This window comes from Arvicanthis niloticus, chromosome Y (assembly GCF_011762505.2).
Source record: "Arvicanthis niloticus isolate mArvNil1 chromosome Y, mArvNil1.pat.X, whole genome shotgun sequence".
NCBI lineage: Eukaryota > Metazoa > Chordata > Mammalia > Rodentia > Muridae > Arvicanthis > Arvicanthis niloticus.
The window spans coordinates 13914535-13922460 of NC_133431.1; the positions used below are offsets into that span (position 1 = coordinate 13914535).

A 7926-nucleotide genomic window follows, 5' to 3' on the forward strand; every position below is an offset into this window, starting at 1 on the left:
TTTGATCTCTTGATCTCTGGTTCTCTTTTTCTCTTGCCCTCTTGGGCTCTTCCCTTCCCGCCTCTCTCTCCACATGCTCACGCCTGACCTCTACTTCTCTACTCTGCCTCTCTCCGCTTTTCTCTGCCTCTACTACCCTCTTAACTCCCCTCCATGTCCTGAATAAAACTATATTCTATACTGTACTGTCTTGTGGTGGGTTGCTTCTGGGGAAGAGCTGTCTCAGCAGAGGCATGGTCCTTCCAGGGGAAGAAATATCTCAGCAGGAGGCTTGAGTCATGCTGAGAAATCCCTTCCCCCAAAACAACCAATCCCACTCAATAGAAATATTCCATGCTCTTTAAAGAGACGGTAACTATGGGGAGGAGGATCCATGGCTGTCACCAGGTAAATGTGGGTAGAGTTTTTTTAACAGAATGATAAAACATTTACACTAAAGAGGGATTTTAGGAACAAGAGACTTATTTGTGGCTTCATGCTGGGTCAGGGAAACTGATAGCTTCTTTTTACCAGATGATAGGTTTCAATCTAACCTGGAAAAAAAAAATCCAGGTCATAAGGGAAACACAGTTAAGCACTAATGTTAGCCAGTACATCAGTGGCAAAGTGCAGAAAAACTGAGTTGATAGTACAGGTTCTCTTGATGAACATATTCAAATTGCTAGAGAGAAGAATCTTTATATGTATGTAAAAAGGGGATTAATAGAATTCTCCCAATAAAGGCTGTTAGACAAGGTAAATTAGCAAAAAAAGGGAAGCGCTATTCATGATGCAGCATATTACAGCTGAATACGCAGTGTATATGGGATTTGAAGAGAGAAGTACTTTGTAATGCCAGTCTTAAAACACAAACAAATCACCTTTGTTTTGTAAAAATGTAGGGCAAGTACAAAAAACAAAAACACTGCCCTGTCCAATGTCCTTTATATATGTAGGTTGTCAAAAGAATCTGTAGCCCAGATTAAAGGTGAATCTGAACATCTCAAAAGAGCAAGATTAATACAGAATTTCTCATTTCAAAATTAAATTAAACTTGTTAAGTTGACCCTAGTTCCTTTATGTTCCTAATGAATATAAACTTAAAAATTGATATGAAAGGACAAAAATATATTTAATCAACATATCCACACAGGGACATATGGACAATAAATTTAAAATGATAATATGGGTCTGAATCTTTCCTTGGAATGGTAACATGTTTTAAAGAGTTTACTACTCCTAGACCAGAAGATGTTATTAATATGGACATTCTCCTCACTCATACAAGACTAACACATCTATGACTTTATTATGCTATATACATATTTTAAATTTATGCAGGCATAAACATGTTAATAAATTAAAAGATATTTATATCTAGTAAAACCTCTTTAAAAATAGATAAATATACAAAGATAGGCAGATCCAGCACAGGGCTTATCTTATCTTCTAAATTAAACCACAACCATTTTCATACCTTCAGCTTTGTTGAATTAAAATAATCACAGCAGGGCTTTTTAACTGTTACTAAACCCGATCAAAAACAAAACAAAAAACCATGACATGGCTGTCCAGTATTTGTACAACTTGGAAGGGGAATAACTATTAAGGTAATGTAAATTTGTCTCCAGATGTACTGAGTAAAGTATTTTTAATGTGACTGATTGCAGGATGTCTACAGTCTCATAAGAAACACTTTGTCAATTTTTGTATATAAATCCAATTAGTTCACCATTATCCTAGGGTGAATTATGATAATTTTGAAATGTGGTGCCACTGAGAACTTAGAAAGAGAGAATAATTTGCTTCTTTCCCACCCCTGAATAAATATTCTCACAATAGATTGTAAATTTTTGTTAACCCTATTGTATGCTATGGTATTAACATTTATAAAATGTTAGAATGATCTAAAGATGTAAATGATTTCAATAAAGAAAAAGAAAGCATACAAAAGCCTGGAAAAGAAAGCATATGAAGCCTTTGGAAGTTCTGAAGAAATAAATGAGTTATTTAAGGCACTTAGATCATAAAAGTTTGGGAAATACCTATGGGATTAAAGTATCTGTCTTCAGATCAACATTTATGACAAACTGGCTGTCATCTAAGTTCAATCATATCCTGTATCCAGTCTACATTGAGGAGAGTCAAAACACAGGATAATTCCATTAGAAGTCCATACTCAAGGGAAGTCATACTCAGCCCAAGCAAGGATATCGAGTAATGTTCACTAAGAGGTAAAATAGTACAAAGAAAAGCTTGAAGATACAGAGATTCTTCAGAAGATCAAGGGATAACCTAGACATGAAATTTCAACAGACCTTAACAGAAGTTGATTTTGCTAAACGTGTAATCTTAAGCCTAAGCAGGCATGTGTAAAGGATGATCACTTTCAAACTGCAGTGGGTCTCTTTAGTAATTCAAGGACAAAAGTCCTCAAAACTTATGTTTGATCTTGTGAAATGTTGTGTAGAAAATAAATTCTCACTCTTGATTCTCTTTGTCATATATAGATGTATCTCAATATCCCAGATGAAAGAAAAAGCCCTTTGCTTACTTCAGCATGCCAGGGTCTACATACAGCTGAGGAAAACTGAACAGCCCTTTTAAATACTGAGGCCAAGTCTAAATCAATGGTAATCAATAATCAACACCAATCAATAATCAATAATTGATGCTGATCAATAATCAATGTTAATAAGTAATCAATAGCAATCAACAATCAACACCAATCAATAATCAATGATTGATGCTGATCAATAATCAATGATAATAAGTAATCAATAGCAATCAACAATCAACACCAATCAATAATCAATGATTGATGCTGATCAGTAGTCAATGGTAATCAATAATCGATAGTAATCAATAATCAACAACAATCAATATTTATCAAATATAGAACACCATCTCTCTATCAAAGAGTACTTCTCACTAATAGACTGTGTCCTTCACTACACTAACCATGCCTGCTCCCTGATTTAAATGTGATGTAGGAGCAGCAGGTACAGGCTTTTCATGCAAGTTCTGATGAAGCAAACAGCTGGCTCAAGTTATATCCTTTTGTGAAGGGCTATGGAATATTGTCAAACTCATAATAGATGCACATTTCACCTTATAAAACATAACTCATGTTAAAATGATGCTAGGAGTATTTTTTCAAAATTAATTCTTCATATATCACACAAGATTGTAAAGAAGAGAATCAGTGGTTGAATCTAAACTTATAAGGGGTTTCCAAAATTCCTCAATTTTTTTCACCAAAGTACTGGCCTTACAAAAATGTCAAAAACGTCAGTCTTCTAACACCCAATACAAAGCATGACATGGGTTTTTAGGTGGGACTCTTGCCTATTTTCTTCTATAAGAAGCATAATATTGCCCTAATTTATGGGGCACTGAGCTATGAGAGACAGCTGGGTGCCTGTTTGAATAAGCTTTGAACCCCAGAGAACCCCTGGGATGGAAGGCAGTCAGCTTTTCTCCTGTGCTCCTGGCTCTCTCAGCTTCAGCCCTCACAGCCCCTCCCACAGAGAAAGGTCTATGGCCATCGGTCACACAAGAAATAATGCCTCAGGCTCTCCCCACATGCAGATGAGGCATCCACAAGTTCTCAGACCAAGCCAGTAGGGGTTACCTGCTGCCAAAACCTTAACCCACCACAAACAGTATATTGAGCCTCATTCAGAAGTAAAGTGAGTGAAGGAATCATCCCATTGCCTGAGAGCTTGTCACGGATCCTCCACTCTTCACAGTTGTGTCTCACAGGGCACCTCACTGGCTCAGTGAGAGCTGTTAACACTTTGCTAGATATCTGTTCTTTTCCCCACAACCTGGCTGGCACCTCCTGACTTAGAAGAGCTGTGACAATTCAGAAGATGCCAGCTCTCCCAAAACGCCTTCAGGATTCTCCCCTCTCCATTGCAGAGACTGGTGGGAGGCTGTGACAGAGGCAGCAGTGGACCTTCCCTGCTGGCACTCCACCCTGTACCCCCTGCAGGCAGAGGCAACTACAGAGACCTATCCTCATCCAAGCTGAAGATTCGGGTGGAACCCATCCGGAGCCGCTCCCCCACACTAATTATATTCTTAAGTCCTGAATAGAAATTATAATAGTCCTAACAGTCTGGCTTTTGTGTATTGTGGATGTTACCCAACTCACATAACAGAATCCTTCCTTGTGTGCTGCTTTCCATGACTGTCTTATTTGGAGAGTCCTTGTCATCTTTTTGTTTTATTTTGTCCCCTTAGAAGGACTCTTCTCTGAGACACCATAACTGCTGCTCTTTCTATATCACCCCTTTGGTCAGTTTAACAATGTAGAAGGATCCATTGTACAACACCAAAAAGGACAGATATCCTCTCAAAGGTGACTGCAGTGCCAGCCCCCACATATTCATCTTGTCACAGCATCACCAGTGATGGATTCATGGAAAGACAGGAGAATTTGTGAGAAACCTGAAGAATGGGAAAGGCTAAACGCAGGAATGTAAAACACATTGACATTTTTCCTACTGGGCCACTAAGGGTGGCAGCTTTGTGTGGGTCTTCTTTATTCTTGGGGGGTTAGCCACCAACCAGTGAGGACAAAGGGAACAGCATGGCAATCTGGCTTGAGATGGCTGTATTATAAAATTAACTCCGGAGACCAGCACAGTGAGTCAATTCTACTTTATTCTTCCAGAAATAAGGTATATGAGGGCTTTTATGGGTACAGGTGGAAAGGATTAATTGGTCATAATAGTATATAATTATCATGTGGCAGGGAAGCCAGAATGGGACCTGTGTGCTGAGTTTAAGTAGCTCACACAGGGACAATCTTTTGATAAGTACATCCAACCGTGTTCAGGGACAATGTCTAGATACATTGAGGCAGAGAAATGGAAGCCCTAAAAATTAAATAAATAAATAAATAGATAGATAAAAGAAATGGAAACCCTAATAAAAATAAATACATAAATAAATAATAAAAGAAAGGAATGGAAGCCCTAAATAAAAAAATAATAAATAAATAAATAAATAAATAAATAAATAAAAGAAATGGAATCTGTAAAAATAAATATGTAAATATATAAATAAATAAGTAACAGAATGAAATGGAAGCCCTATAAAAAATAAATAAATAAATAATAAAAAAAGAAAGAAATTGAAGCCCTTCTGATAAAGGGAGTCCTCCATTTTCACTCAGATTTGGGGAACTGTGACCTTCACACAGGTTTCCAACAACCTTGATTCCTGAAACCATGGATCTTGGCTGTGAGAGGAACTGTACAAATATTGGAAGCTGATTCAAAATACATACAGCCTAGGACCCTGCCCAGCTCTCCAGGTGGATGTCCATAATTGGCTGTGTAAAAGTGTCTTCTAAAGGTCATTGTATTTTGTTATCAGTTCAGCACCTTCAGCGTAACAAGGACTATGGTATTAATAGTAATTAATACCATTAGAATCCATGATCATTGGCCCACTGTCTCACTTCTCTGCTGTGAAATGAGTTCCTTGGTCAGAAGCAATACTGTGGAATGCCATTGTGGTGAATGAGGCACACAGTATGTCCATGGATCGTGGATTTGGCAGAAGCAATATGTGCATGAAAGTCAGAATCATAAGCAGAATATGTATCTATTCCAGGAAGTAGAAAGCTTTGTTCTTTGCCCAAGAGAAATGATCTGATGTAGTCAACCTGCCACCAAGTCACTGGCTGGTCAACCCAGGATATAGTTCCATATCTAGGGCTCAGTGTTGGTCTCTACTGCTGGTAGATCTGGAACTCACCAGCAGATGTGGCCATGTCAGGCTTGGTGAAAGCACGACACTACTGTTGTATCCATGAATAAAACCCACTGTGTCTACCATGGCCACTATGTCATGGTCCCATTGGAAAATGACAGATATAGCTGAGGACATGGCTGACTTCCCACAGAATAGATCACCCTAACTACTTGGTTACTGAGTGTATACGAAGCTGAACTTACTTTTTGATCAGCATTTACATGGTGAAGACCCCCAACTCGGGAGACCCTTCCTCAAGCCTCCGGATCGTGACCACCCAAAAATCACAAGAACCATACCTGGATGCAATCAGCAGAGGTTTATTAGGGGAGGAGCCGGCGGTCAAAAATGACAAGCTCTTTAGCTCCAAGAGCAGGGTTTTTGGCCACGTGTGGTGGGTTAAAGGGTCTTTTATAGCATGGGGTGGGGGGAGGAAGGCATTTTCGCACGCTTACACATGATTGGTTGTTTTACAAATTTTGAATATAGCACTGGGAAGACCACGGGAGGGGTAACCAAGAACAGTGGAACATTCAGAGAATCTAGCCCAAATGATCTAGAGTTACTTTTTCCGGCTATAGGGCTATGGCCCCACCTAGGTGATAGCATCTTTATCTGTAGTCAGGAATGCCTTCCTGCCTTGGGCAAGGCTTGGGGAATGTAATCCAGCAAGTGTCCTTCACCTGGAATGTGAAGGCCTGAAATCTTATTTTCAGTTCTGACTTCTGTAAGGCAGAAAAAATTACACATATTTCATAAAATGGCCTTTATAATTTTTCACTCTACATCCCCACCTCTTCCAATTGGTTATGCTTTTAATCATTAAAAACTCAATTATTAATAAGTCTATTTTCAACCCCACTTTTTCCGATTTGGATCTTTAGAAAAGTTTAAACTCCAGTGTCATAATTATCATTTTCTTGACCCAAAGTCCTACATTGGTGGCGCAACACAAAAGCTGAACAGCATTATTCTTTCTCTAACAAAAGTTAAACTATATTAAAATGTATGGCCTATGGTTAAAAGCAAAAGTAAAATCACAAGGGTCCAGTAAGGAGGATTGAACCAACTCTCGAATCAACATTGCTGTGCTCTCTGTGTCTCTGGTGTAACCTTTCTCTGAATTTACTCTCCTGGTCACTCTTGAATGGTCTACATAATAGTAATATTTTTTCTTAGAGCAGCACACAGACTTTCTCCTTTAAGAAACAGCAAGTCTAGTAACAACTTAACTTTGTTGCTGACTGTTCTAGGGCTCTCAAATCTACATCAGTGGTAGCTCTCAGCTGATGAAAATAATGAGGTGTCTGTATCAATGTAGTTACACCTGTCTCTATACCTATGGCCACTCCTAGTCACAATGTAACAGTAGAGTCAAGGAAAATAGGCTCTCTGCAGAATCATCTAGGTGTATCTCAAAATCAGTTCAAGAGTACCTGCGGGAACTAGCTGGACAAGTATATAATAATCTTTGTTCTCATCAAAGATAGCAGTGGAAACACCTGGGTGTAACCGGAGCTATAAGTCTACCATTTATCAATTTTAGGCACTAGGTATCTGTTAGCAGGGGGTTCTTGGGCTCTATTCTATTGACAGGGTTTCAAAAAACATTTCCTTTCTTTGTAACACACTTTCAAAGTTGCCTTCTGACTTTTCCACATTTTGTGGCACTAGCTGTTACATATTATAAAATCACATATATAATAAAAAGAAATTGCAAAAAGAAACAAATCTGTATAACTTAGATTCACATTTCAACTTCAATCGTAATCACAAGCTGTCATTTAACCTTGGGTGTATACAACCTAAGCCCCATCCTCTAAGACAGCATTGCCCCCGTGCCTCTAGGGTGGAGGTCTCAGGAGTCAGGGCCTGCTCTTTGGCCTTGTAGAATAGCAGACGCCTTGAGCTAAACAGCAGGAGGTTGCTCTGGCATCTGGATTTTCAGGCACACTCGGTTGGTAGATTCCAAGGAGGTCGGGATGTCAGCAGCCCAGGAAGTCTCTAGTAGCCTGAAGAATCATTTCTCACACAAAAGGGAGCATTTGGCATGGAACAAGGACAAGGGGACACCTACCAGCGCCAGTTCCAAGGGTAGTTTAATTTAGGGCATGTATATTCTCTCCACCTGTCCTGAGCTTTGGAGACAATATAAACAGTGGATCTCTATTCCTGACT

At 39.0% G+C, this 7926-nt stretch overlaps 1 pseudogene; it reads left to right on the forward strand.

Annotated features, from left to right (window-relative positions):
• Positions 1-373: 373 nt before the first annotated feature.
• The window catches only part of LOC143437344 (vomeronasal type-2 receptor 116-like), a 13721-nt pseudogene continuing 6168 nt past the window's right edge, over positions 374-7926 (forward strand).